This window comes from Capra hircus, chromosome 12 (assembly GCF_001704415.2).
Source record: "Capra hircus breed San Clemente chromosome 12, ASM170441v1, whole genome shotgun sequence".
NCBI classification, from domain to species: Eukaryota; Metazoa; Chordata; class Mammalia; order Artiodactyla; family Bovidae; genus Capra; species Capra hircus.
In genome coordinates this window covers 5501426-5515827 of record NC_030819.1, presented here as the reverse complement: position 1 = coordinate 5515827, position 14402 = coordinate 5501426, and positions in this window count along the sequence as shown.

The following is a 14402-nucleotide window of genomic DNA, read 5'->3' as shown; positions in this document are numbered from 1 at the left end:
GATCCCCTAGCGGAGGGCATGGCAACCCACTCCAATAGTCTTGCTTGGAGAATTCCAGGCACAGAGGAGCCTGGTGAGCTACGGTTCATGGGGTCTCAAAGAGTCGGATATAACTGAGCACTCGCACACTCATATAAACAATTTATTTAAGATTACTGTAATTCATGAGCGTCACAGACACTATACACTCTTATGCCTCTGTAACTCCAAACCTACGTTCACACAATTTCTGGTTGGAATGAAAGCATATTCAGGGGAAATTAAGCATGTTTATACTATCAATACTATCCAATAGAGCAACAACAAATAGAAACCTTCATCTCTGAATACATTTTAGTGACAACTATCAATTGGAGGAGGAAATGGCAACCCTCTCCAGTGTTTTTGCCTAGAGAATCCCATGGACAGAGAAGCCTGGCGAGCTACGGTCCAAGGGGTCACAAAAAGTCGGACACGACTGAGCAACTAATAGTAATACTATCAATACTATCTAAAAGAACAAAAGCAAAAAGAAACCTTTATCTTCGAATAAATTTTAGCGACATTCCTGCATGTCCTCTCTCCATAAAATGGCATTCTTCAGTAAAAATCTGGATCCTGCGTTAGAGTTGGTCTTGGCATAGGAGTATAAATTTTGTAATCCTACCTTAAGCCCTAGGTGCTCTGTGTCCCTAATTGAGGGAAGGAACTTGGGTGTATTTTTTTTTTTTTTTTACTTAGACCAGTTGAATGTGTTTGCGGCTGCTCAACCATTAATCTACTAAGTATTCAATTTCAGACAGGAGTCTTATTAATGTGTGCTTATTAACACCTCTGAAAACTTCATAAATAACAATTCTAAGTTGAAAAAAATCCACTGTAGACTAGAAGAAATGACTAGCTGTTGGAAATGGAAAACAAGTTTTCCTGTTTCTAACAGAAGCTTCTCAGTACACAGTCACAGCAAGACTCAAATCTGAAGCAGCGTTTGAAATGAGCATTTATTTTTATTTGAACACTATTTTTTTCAGTGTCATTCTTCATTAGCTCAAACAGAAACAGCCCATTCTCTCTTGCAGCTAGTTTTTCATAGTTGAGCCTGTAGAATTAACTCAGTTCTCATTATCCGAAAGTTTAGAACTACAATAAGTTCCATACCTCCAAAAGCTTTTTTTAATCTGATGGGCTGGGTGTGTTTAATTTACAATTTTGAAGAACAGTTGAAATGCTTGTTGAGACAATTTAGATGGGTTATCATTTGATACTCTCAAGACTTTCCATTTTAATAAGGATCTTTATTTGTAACATATAGCCTGTTTCTGAAAACAGAAAAATCATAATCATGATCAGAAATAGAGTGCAGATGGGCAATGTGTTGTCCCTTCTCCCATAGCGGGAGTCTGGATACAACATCCCTTCAGCAGCCTGGCTGGGACCAATGGAAGGGCCATCGGTCAGTGGGGAATGAGACAGCCAGGGTGCTCCAGGACACCTGTGATTTCTGTGACCTCTTTCCCGCTTTCGTTCCCAAGGAGACGGGGCCACATTGCATCTCTGTGGTCACTGCCAAGGCAAAGCGTGTGTGCACAGTGGGGACCAGGAACTTTTAGGACTACAGAGATTAAAAAACAGAGCCTCATATTTTATAGATGAGAAATGAGGGGCATTTTACTTCTCTTTTCCTCAGGACTGTATAATAAACGATCATACTTATCTTTTGAAATTTTGATCTTTTTTTTTTCTTTTTTTTTCAGCATGTGGGATCTTAGCTCCCAAACCATGGATTCAGTGAATTGGCACACCCTCCCTTCATTGAAGTGCAGAGGCTTAGCACTGGATCACTGGTGAAGTCCTGAACTTTTCTTCGTTCATTTACCAACTCATGAAATTATTGGAGGACCCTATACCGCTCACAGATCTATCCAATTCAGATCATTCTTTTTTCTCTCATTTCCCATCATACAAGAGAACAGGAATAGTGTCAGCATTCCCAGTGAGTTCTTGGGATTTTGTCAGTTGTTTATTCACAAGTATTTATTATCGTTCTGTTCCAAGAAGAGTGGTTGATCTGAGAAATACAGTGATGAAAAATAGTCCTCTTCTGCTCATTCAGTGGAGCAAAAAAAAGATAATTACATGGTGTGGTAGAGGATAATAGAAGTAAGAATCAAGTGTCTTAGATCTCAGGACTAGAGAGATGTTAGCAATTAGTTTTGCCTGGGGCGATGCTTCTTGAGCCTTCTGTTGCTTCCAGACAATTAGAACACCCTCTTCTCTGATAATGTATCCTGTGTTGGGATCCCTACCATTGTCTCATCCTGATGGTGTGCTCTCTTCTTCAAAATCTGCTCTGAATGCTTTTGACATTCACCCATCTCCCTCAATGACATCAGTGATTCATTAGCGACTGAGTTTGCCAGTCCTTCCTGTTTCTTTCCAAAAGGCTCCAATTTCAACAACAATGTTGGTGAATTTCTTTTCTTTTTTCATATCCAAGTTTTGCCTACTCTTAATAATTTAAAGGGGTTTACAGGTGCCTCTAGTGGTAAAAAAAAAAAAAAAAAAAAAACCCCACCTGCCAATGCAGGAGACATAAGAGATGCGAGGTTGATCCCTGGGTCAGGAAGATTCCCTGGAGGAGGGCAGGGCATCCCACTCCAATATTCTTGCCTGGAGAATCCCATGGACAATGGGGTCTGGCAGGCTAAGGTCCATAGGGTCACATAACTCAGTGATCTAGATCTCAGTTAATTTTGTGTGTTGACTTAGGGTTTTGTGTGTGTCTTTTAAAGGGGTGGCATAGGAGACATAAAAATGAATGAGAAGGATCAAAATGCAGTAATATGCAAAACGAGACACGTGAAAAGGACAGGACTAACCATAGTTGGCAGGAAGTGATGTTTCTTGTCAGAAAGCTGATAATGTAAATTTGTAGAAGAAAGTAAAACTGTGTCAGGGAGTGTGAGATAAAAATTCACACCTGGGATCCTCTTTCTTCTTACAGAAAGTGGAGGGTAGATAAGAGATCGAAAAAGTAAACCAGTGACTCAATTTTTCCCTCATCTTCCAAACTCTTCATTTCTATTTGATTCCTTTGGCCTCCTTCTCTGGCCAGGGAACCACTTTCAGTCATTTAATGGATCTTCTCTAGGTGACTGTTCTCATTCTGAATTTCTCCTCCACTGGATGAACTCCTATGTGTGAACAGGAAGCAGGAAAATCTGCTGAATTTGTCCACCACACTTATTGCTTAAGTTGGCGTGAGTAAAGCTTTGCCTAGGTGTGCAAACATGGCCCATCCGCAGCTGCATGCTCTTCCCTGTTCATTTACTTTCCCAGGGTGTTCACTAAGCAAGAAAATCAGTGGCTTTAGAAGGGCCTCTAGAATTTGCAGTTCCAAGACTGGTTTTCATAACTGAGTATAAATTCCTTACCTTCATATTCACACTGCAGTATGATACACTTTAGCCTTTCCAACACAACTCCTCCTGAATGAAAGGATTGGTTTGGAAGCTCCTGGAGACAGTTGCGTCTTCCACTCATAGTTCAAGCCCTGTCACCTCGCTCCACCCGGCTGATCTGGACGATCTCAGAGAAAACACTGTGGTGGGATAATGAAATATGCAACCTTATGTTTGGAGAGCATGTGGAGAAACTGGATCCAAGTTCTATTTCTTTAACTTTTTTTTTTAATCTTAGACTAAGATAAATAACTTCTGTGAGTTTTAATTTCTTCAACCAACAAATGGGTATAGTGATAAGAATAATGATATCTCTATGAGATAATAGAGAACCTAGAACATACTCTGTAAATGAATCTGAGCTTATTGTTGGTTAATGTAATCAGATTTTCTTAGAAATATGAACAGGAAAATATCACAGAAGTGAGTGTGCAGCAAATTAAATTTGAGAGATCTTTGTGGCCCCATGGACTCTACAGTCCATGGAATTCTCCAGGCCAGAATACTGTAGTGGGTAGCCTTTCCCTTCTCCAGGGGATCTTCCCAACCCAGGGATCAAACCCAGGTCTCCCACATTGCAGGCAGATTCCTTACCAGCTGAGCCACCAAGGAAGCCGAAGAATACTGCAGTGGCTAGCCTATCTCTTCTCCAAGGGATCTTCCCAACCGAGGAATCGAACCGGGGTCTCCTGCATTGCCGGTGGATTCTTTACCAAGTGAACTATCTGGGAAGCCTGTAAGATATATAAAGAGACTCCAAAGAGAGAAGTGAGAAAGAAGCATAAATTATGAGCAAAGAAAATATAAATAAAAGATACATAATAAAGAGAAATAAAAAAATCAGTGGGGTGACATAAGAAGAAGACCTTAGAGAGAAACTGGCTATTCCAGGCTCCCCTAAAGTGACTTGCACTCTGTTCCAGTGCTCCTGAAGTTTAGCTGAATAATTTATCTGTAGAGTCCTGTAATCCTACAAGCTCCATTTCCCCATTCCTCAAAAAAGCACTCTATGAACTAGGGTTGCTTTAGAGAGTTCCTTGTTTAAAAAACAACAACAACAACAAAAAACTGTTATAAGATGTTAGTCTTATCTGAAAATATTTCTATTCTTATACTTCCAGCTCTGCTGTTCTGTTCCCCCAAATACATCACAAGAACTGCAAAGGTCGTTGGAAATACTGAGCGTAAAACAGTGATGACTGGAAGGCATGGTTATTTCCTCTGGGAGCACTCGATGGAGATGATGATACCTAGTGAACAGGGAGAGATGCCGAGATGAGAAAGACATTCAGGAATACCTGGCCAGAAATGTTAGCACATCTCAACTTTCCTGGGACATCAAAAACTAATTTGAGAATCTGCAAGAGGTTGAATTATACAGATAATTTTTAGCATGACATGGCACATGTACCACTCATTCTATTCTTGGACAAATAAAATGTCCCCATTGAGGGCGTAGTGAAAAATCCTGAACAAAATCTGATTGGTACAGTTTACCTTTTGAGTCAAGCCCTATGATGCAGGACTATGTATAGATACCTGCCTTTGATCCAATAAATTATCTCAGGGTAGATACTGGGGGCACTCATCCAAGACTTGGATGTTTAGGTCAATTGGGACCAAAAGTGCGAGTTACCGCGAGTCTTAGAACATGATTGGACAGTGGGATAAGGAGAAATATATTCATTATAAATTAGTCCATGATAAGTATAATCTTAAGCACAGCTTAAAATGCAGTGGAATAAAAAGAAGGCTTATTGGAGAACAACTCTGAGGATCTGAGATAGACTAAAGATCTAGGAGTAATTTGGGTTATATAGACAATGAACAAATACATAAGGGTTTGAAATTGTCAAGGAAAACTCTAAGTCGAGAAGATGAAAGGTGATAATGAATAGGCATGAAGAATCTCATCATTTAAGATATGGAGAGAGGAAAAGTGCATAAACAAGCAGCTTCAAAGGAATGAGAGCTGTCAGGAGAGGATGAAAATTATTGAGGAAGAAGAAGACCCCACAGATATCAGAAGCCAAAGAGAACTCAAGGATGCTGCTGCTGCTGCTGCTGTCGCTTCAGTCGTGTCCGACTCTGTGCGACCCCATAGACGGCAGCCCACCACTCTCCCCCATCCCTGGGATTCTCCAGGCAAAAACACTGGAGTGGGTTTCCATTTCCATCTCCAATGCATGAAAGTGAAAAGTGAAAGTGAAGTCACTCAGTCATGTCCGACTCTTCGTGACCCCATGGACTGTAGCCTACCAGACTCCTCCATCCATGGGATTCTCCAGGCAAGAGTACTGGAGTGGGTTACCATTGCAAACTCAAGGATGATTATTAGCAAAAGCTGTGTTGATGGCAAGGAAGTTGTGTAAGTCCCCCAAAAGTGAGCTTTATGGGAATGGTACAACCAGGATCCTAAAAAATCAGTAGATTGAGTAATACGTAGAAGGCATGGAAACACATGTTGTTAGTTTCAGTAAATTTGATGATATTTGGCTGAGAAGGGCAGGGAATAGGTTAGACAGGAGATGGGACACCTAAAGTCACATGGTGGGCTTGTTTTTGTTTTTTTTTTTAAGAGGAGAAATATAGCTCTTTGTGTGGACTGGAAGATAATGTTAGAAACAGAAAACTCAAGGGTATGAGATGGACACATAAAGACATACGTTATAGAAAAAAAGACCACCAAGGAAGCAACAAAGAAGATGCTCTGGAACACAGATGGGGAGCTGGCTTTAGAAAGGAAGAAGGAGACTTTTTTTTAAAATCCTTCCTATCGTAGGAAGGAAAGAGAAAAGCACCATATGGACGCAGGTTTAGCTATTTTTTAAATAAAAGAAATGAGGACCTTTATATTGTTTGGAAAGAAGCAGATGGCATTTTCCAAAGATGCCATGCAAACATACCCCGTGGCACGTGCTCTTCTTTTGAAGAGGTGTTAGCATTCCTCTGCTGAGGCGTGAGGTCCTTAATCCTTTCTCGAGACACTGAGTGGCCTTCTGATAGCGGTTATGTAGCAGACCTGTCCGAGTATGGAGGACAGAAGGGTCCACATCGGTGGACACAGCCAGACTCCTATACTGCCACCTGGCACAGTGAGTGGCTGAGGCCTCCCCGAGATGAGTCTCACCTAGCCGGGAAGCTGAGGAACGCTTAGAGACGCAAACATCTGTAGATGGTCAGTTACCCATGCAGGTGAGCCAAAAGTAGTTTCTAGAAGCGAGGTGTGAGTTTAGGCCACTCATTCCTTTGGGCCACTCTATTCCACTTCTTTGCAGTTTCAGGACCAACTGTTTCAAAGACTGTTTCATACGAAACTTCCTTCCCACTCGGGGAATTGATTTTGGAAAAGGAAGACAACGGAGAATGACAGCCCCCATTGCTCCATTTACTCTTCGGGACACCAGTCAACTCATCTAGGTTGTGAGGATGGGGGTTTCCAGCCTCCTGCAACTGGTCATAGAGGACAGCCCATATCACGCCAGGTGACGATCAAAGACGAGGCTCTACTGCAACTCAATGGGAGAAGTGAGCTCTAGGCTATAGCCTCATGCATCCTGTCTGTGCCCTCTGGTCGTGCTTTATCCTGGATATTCCATGTCTATATGGTGATGAATCACGGCTGTGCACACCCACCATTGCTGCCTGTAAGCCCATCACGACCCAGCTTAGGTAAGCAACGGGATACGTGGTCTCATGGAATCCATAGCTGAGTGCTCGGTCTCCACAAGTTATAGCGGCATGTGTTTTGTTTTTTCCTCAAAAAGCATGCAGTTTTCTGCAGTACGGTAACTGGCTTTAGTCCAGAAAACCACACTCCACTTTGCAGTTCTCCTTCTCAAACTTGTCATAGACTCCATTGCTGTTGTTCAGTTGCTCAGCTGTGTCTGACACTTTGTGACTCCATGGACTGCAGCACACCAGGCTTCCCTGTCCCTCACTATGTCCCAGAGTTTGCTCAAACTCTTGTCCATCCAACCATCTCATCCTCTGTCACCCTCTTCTCCTCCTGTCCTCAGTCCTTCCCATCATCAGAGTGTTTTCCAGTGAGTAGGCTCTTCCCATCAGGTGACCAAAGTTTTGGAGCTTCAACTTCAGCATCAGTCCTTCCAATGAATATTCAGGTTTGACTTCCTTTAGGCTTGATTGGTTTGATCTCCTTGTAGTCCAAGGGACTCTCAAGAGTCTTCTCCAACACCACAGTTCAAAAGCATCAGTTCTTCAGTACTCAGCCTTCTTTATGGTCCAACTCTCACATCTGTACATGACTACTGGAAAAATCATAGTTTTGACTATATAGACCTTTGTTCGCATAGACTCCATACTACATCCTTTTTAACAATTGGCATGTCCATCACCATGGAGCTTTCAGATTATATGACCCAAGGAGAAGGCCATAGAACTCTTTGTTTCCCCCTCTTGGCCCTATTCAATGAAGGCAACTTTCCATTTCACTTGATCTATTCTCCCGTACAATGTTTCTAGTTTGATTGAATTTCTCCTAGACCTATGAGCAATACCAAGTATTGTTCATACTTTGTAGAATGACATGAAAAATGTTGTCATTTGTCTTTACCTTCAGAAGCAATATCCTAGCATGCTCCTGCCCATGGGCTCTCTAAAAGCTTTATTTTCCACCCACTACAGGACACGTTTCTTAGCAAAGCCTCCATCATGCAAGCCCTCTCATGCTCATCCTGCCTGAAGAGAATGACGTCATCCACGCCTGATGTTCTGCATGGATGTCCAGATGGTCTGGATATTTTCAGACTATATTATGACAGAGGACAGAGTTAACATAGCTCTGAAGCATTACACTTAATGTGCATTATTTTCAATACCACGTGAATGAGAACTATTTCTGATCTTCGTTCTTCTGATCCTCTTGCAATAGAAAAGAACACATTTGGATGAGCTTGAGTTATTCCACAGTCATTTTCCAGGCTCCGTCTAGTTTTGCAAGGACCGGGTTGGCAAATGAATGAAGATATGCTCCACATCACAAGGCATGGGCCTCCTTTATATCTTTAATGAGGGCATTAATGTTCACTATTATTGCAGAACGCGATACTGTTTTTAACTAACTATCCTCCCCAGGAAGGGACAGATAACTTTTGTTGACTTCTTGGAGCCCCAGTGAGCATTAGAAACTAGATATCAATAATACATTAAAATATGATTTTTCCCAGGTCAATTGTTAGTAGATAAATGTGAAGCAAGAAGAAAGTGAATGATCAAGTTGAGTCAGGGATTTTTCTCAATATATTGGAAAGATATGGGTTGTACTGAGTTATGGACACGAATGAAGGATCATGAAATGTTTGACATATATGGGAAGACATGAAGACAAGAAGGGGCTAAGTATTGGGAGTAGATGCAGAGTCCTGCAGAGGATTAACTTATTAAGTTTTGAAGATGCCGAAGGGCCAGTATGGGCATGACTGAGAGACTTGGAAGGAAAAGAGTTTTGGCCAGACACTGGAAAAATATAATTTAGTATGGAGCATTTCCAGTCTGAAAATAATCAATATGAACCCACAAAGAAATGAAAAAATGTAATTCCACTGTGAGAAGTTGAGTCATGGAAACTTTTATAGATAAGGGATTTTGGGGAAATGTGTGTGTGAGAGAGAGAGACAGACAGGCAGGAGACAGAGATAGACGCAGAGACAGACAGAGGTAGAAAGAGAACATTTTAGCTGTAGGTTAAGGTCCAGAGTGTGCTTCTGGGTATTGGAATGACAGATGAATGGAGCTTTTGGAGCCTGAGACACATATCTTCCATGTATAAAGACAACCACACATACAGTCACTAAGCCTTGGCAGGGTCTATACCTTTCAAGGGCAGGGAGAGGTTCCTTGGGGCTGCGGTGCAGGGAAATGGTAGCTGATGAGACTGGAAAAATAGAGTAGGTCAAACTGTGTGGTGCCTCATATGTCAGACTAAGAAAGATGACCTCATATGATTATTGTGTCTCCTAAATGAGATCCTTAGCAACTCTAGGGCATAGTTCATATAGCTTTGCATCCTGTAACAGCTGGCAATCTGTGACTTAGCAATGATTGCACAAATAATGCAATGGTGAATGTTTTCAGACTCGGTAGCTGTGCTTGAAGAATTTATGACATGCCCAAGTGAGAGGGAATAAATGGTCTTATTTCTTGTATGAGGCAATGGCACCCCACTCCAGTACTCTTGCCTGGAAAATCCCATGGGCGGAGGAGCCTGGTAGGCTGCAGTCCTTGGGGTCGCGGAGAGTCGGACACGACTGAGCGACTTCACTTTCCCTTTTCACTTTCATGCATTGGAGAAGGCAATGGCAACCCACTTCAGTGTTTTTGCCTGGAGAATCCCAGGGGCGGGGGAGCCTGGTGGGCTGCCGTCTGTGGGGTCACACAGAGTCAGACACGACTGAAGTGACTTAGCAGCAGCAGCGTTGTATGAGGAGCATTGTATTTCTACTCTGTCATAATAATGTAGATTTAAATAATAATTATTAGGCATAAGTAAAAATTAAGAACATCTGTATTTAAGAAAGTTAAATTCGCTCAGTCACCTCTGACTCTGCAACTCCATGGATTTACATGCAATGTCTGGCTCTAGGAGAGCGATCTCACCATCGTGGTTATATGGGTCATGAAGATCTTTTTTATATAGTTCTTCTGGGTATTCTTGCCACCTCTTCTTAATATATTCTGCTGCTTCTACGTGAGTTTCTAATTCTTTTTTTCAAAATCCATGACAGCATCAACATGAAAATGAAAGTTGCTCAGTCACGTCTGACTCCTTGTGACCTGAGGACTATACAGTCCATGAAATTCTCCAGTCCAGAATACTGGAGTGGGGAGCCTTTCCCTTCTCCAGGGGTCTTCCCAACCCAGGAATTGAACCAGGGTCTCCTGCATTGCAGGTGGATTCTTTGCCAACTGAGCTATCAGGGAAGCCCTGTATTAAGAAGCAGATTATAAAATGTATATATTATTATCATTCATCCTTGACTCAACAAAATTACAAGAAAAACTTTTCTAGGCAAGAAGTTAGCAATTAATTTCTCCACTTTTTTAAATCTGGCAAACTGTATTCAAAGTACAAATACTGAGTATGAAGAGGACTTAGCCTTAAAGCCTCTCTCTCTCTTTTTTTAAAATGAAAAAAATTTACAGGAAGGAACTGATTGAGAAGTAAACTGTATCTTTTTAAAGTAAAATTGCCCAACGCTGTGAGCATCTTCAGGAAATGAGAAATGTGAAATCCATAAAAGTCTAAGTTGGCTAAACCAGATGTTTAAAAACCTCCTGTGTAATAAATAATAGGAATAGATTTTTGTGACCAATAGAACATAATTTGATTTGAATTTGATCTCTTCTCAGGATTCAAGTTTAAGAGGAGAAGGAGAAATTTGAACTGCTGAATTCTATACCTACAGAAGGAAAAAGAGAGAAAGATGTTAGGTAATATAATGTCTTTGCTTTCTGGATTTTTTTATTAACTAATTTTTATTGCAGTGTGTGCTGTCATTTCAGTCATGTCTGACTCTTTGACTGTAGCCCACCAGGATCCTCTGTCCACGCCCTCCTCCAGGGGATCTACCCCTGCCAGGAATCGAACCTACAGCTCCTGAATTGCGGACGGATTCCTTACCAGTGAGGCAACAAGGCAACCCTGGTAAAGTAAACTACCTTAAATACTCTTTCTCGGACCTGTCTTTGATGACGGTTTAACTGTGAAGTCACCTTTGCATCATAGAGAAAACTGTCTCCAATATGCTTTCTGATTTGATCAAGGCCTTTCTAACACTTAAGAGTGAGGCAGAGAAAAAAGCTCATACACTTGGTGACATTGTTGAGACTAAATTAGCCAACTCTGGAATTGCCTCTGTCCAGATTCCTTGGTACATCAGATAGTAAAACTTACAGTAACGGTAAAACCATTTTACCCAGGTTTTCTGCTGTCTGAGGCCCAAAGTGTCCACATGGTTACAGAATTAACAGAGCTTAAAAGATGAGGGTATTTAGGAACCAACAACCTTCAGTCTGGGACTGAAAGAGCTGGCAGAACACGAAAGAAAAAAAAAAAAAATATGTGGGGCTGAAAGGAAGAGACATGCATAACAAAGAATTAACAAGGAACTAAATAACCTTGATGTCTCACATTGCTGTATAAGCGCTTTGGCGCTCACTGGATGGTTGGTGGAAATGCTTACTGAGCACAGATGTTATCTTTTAGCTTCCTTCACAACCTGAGAGCACGTTCTGTGAAGTAATCATATTGTAATTTCAGATGTAATTTTAACACATTCTTTCCTGAATAGCATATGTGTGCGTGTGAGGCAATCATCAAAAGAATATTATATCCTTTTAAAAAGGATTTCTTTCTTTTTATGCACCTTATAATTGATTAAAAAAATAATAATAATTTCCAAGACAATTCATACTGAGCATTTCAACGGGGACTTGGTTTTCACCTAGGATACAGACACATATTGTCTAAGTAGGTTTAGGATGAGCCTCTAGACTTTTCCATAGAAAATAAATGAAGTAAAACTAGAATATAATCAATCAGAATGACAGAAAGATTTTCAGGTCAGACCAGAATTGCAAAAATAGCTCTCTCCTCCTACCTACTTTTGCTTCACTGCCCAAGACGCTTTCTTCTGTTCCTCCATATGTCTTGGAGTCTCACAGGTGTCCTGGAGGCTACTCTTTCTTGTCTGTATCCAGAGATTTCTGAGGTCATCTCACTCACCCCGCTGCCTCAGCTCTCTCCTGTGTCATAAACGCTGACTCTATTCCCAGACCAGATTTCTGTCCTATAGAGAAACTTGTGTAATCTCCACATCCTTATTGGAGGTGGCTTGTCATTTAGATCCTTCAAAATCAAAATATGCAAAATCAATGCTTGCTTCCCTAAAACCCTATTCTCATTTTGAAACTTTTATTTAAAATATTGCAATGTGCTTGCACCAAAAATTCAGAGTCTTCCCCTCCATCACATCAAATTGATAAGCAATATGTCAGTATCTATTAAATAATTTAGATATAATACTTCCTTCTTTGCCCCCACATCTTACCTGGAGCTCTTATTCCTCTCCCACTTGGATTATTATGAAACCTATAAATTGGTCTCCCTTCTTCCATTTCATTCTCTATGACTTAGGCTTTCTGAATATAATTTCTTTCTAAAACACAGTTTTGATAAAGTTTTTCCAAAGTCTTTTGTTGCACCCAAGGTAAACTCCATTATGTCTGAACTTTCATAATCTGTGAAAGCCCTCCCTCACATAAACTTGAACTTGTCCATTCTACCCAACTTGAAGAAAGCTCTGTGATAGCTGATAGGAATATCAATATCAATGCCATTTTCCCTTGGTGCAGGAATACAAAACTCTCAGAGGATCCTCAGATCACCTATTTCCCTTCCTCCCCTCGGTACTTTGCACACACTTACCTGCTATTCACCCACCTAAGAGCATTTAACTCACATGATATCAGGGCTTCTCTGGTAGCTCAGTTGGTAAAGAATCTGCCTGCAATGCAGGAGACACCAGTTCAAATCCTAAGTTGGGAAGATCCACTGGAGAAGGGATAAGCTATTCACTCCAATATTCTGGCCTGGAGAATTCCATGGACTGTATAGTGAACAGTTAGAAGTGGACATGGAACAACAGACTGGTTCCAAACAGGAAAAGGAGTATGTCAAAGCTGTATATTGTCACCCTGCTATTTAACTTATATTCAGATTACATCATGAGAAACACTGGGCTGGAGGAAGCACAAGCTGGAATCAAGATTGCCAGGAGAAATATCAATAACCTCAGATATGCAGATAACACCATCCTTCAGGCAGAAAGTGAAGAGGAACTAAAAAGGCTCTTGCTGAAAGTGAAAGAGGAGAGTGAAAAAGTCGGCTTAAAGCTCAACATTCAGAAAACTAAGATCACAGCATCTGGTCCCATCACTTCATGGGAAATAGATGGGGAAATAGTGGAAACAGTGGCTGACTTTATTTTTCTGGGAGCCAGAATCACTGCATATGGTGACTGCAGCCATGAAATTAAAAGATGATTACTCCTTGAAAAAAAAGTTATGACCAATCTAGGTAGCATATTAAAAAGCAGAGACATTACTTAGTCAACAAAGGTCCATCTAATCAAGGTTATGGTTTTTCCAGGAGTCATGTATTGATGTGAGAGTTGGACTGTAAAGAAAGCTGAGCATCGAAGAATTGATGCTTTTGAACTGTGGTGTTGGAGAAGACTCTTGAGAGTCCCTTGGACTGCAGGGAGATCCAATCAGTCCATCCTAAAAGAGATCAGTCCTGGGTGTTCATTGGATGGACTGATGTTGAAGCTGAAACTCCAATACTTTGGCCACCTGATGCAAAGAGCTGACTCGTTTGAAAAGATCCTAATGCTGGGAAAGATTGAGGGCAGGAGGAGAAGGGGACGACAGAGGATGAGATGGTTGGATGGCATCACCGATTCGATGGGCATGAGTTTGAATAACTCCGGGAGCTGGTGATGGACAGGGAGGCTTGGCATGCTGCAGTCCATGGGGTCGCAAAGAGTTGGACACGACTGAGTGACTGAACTGAACTGAACTGATAGTCCATGGAGTTATAAAGAGTCAGACATGACTGAGCAACCTTTCACTCACCTGCTATTCACTTGCCTAAGAACATTTCCCTCACATGATACAAGCCACACATTTCAACATCAACACTTAAAAGAGTCATAATGTCCTTTGCATTAACTGACCCTCACCCTGTAACTCCTCAGTAATCTGAGGGGAATCCAAGTCTTGTGCTTCCAGGATACTTCACTTAACCAATCACAAAATTTAGTTTATTTTTGTTCCTTAAACAGCTAGCTACATTTGGGTCATATACTACTCACTCAACTTTTAATTGGTAAGATAAGTCTCAAGACATTTCAATGACACAGTATTTTGGACTTTGTGGTA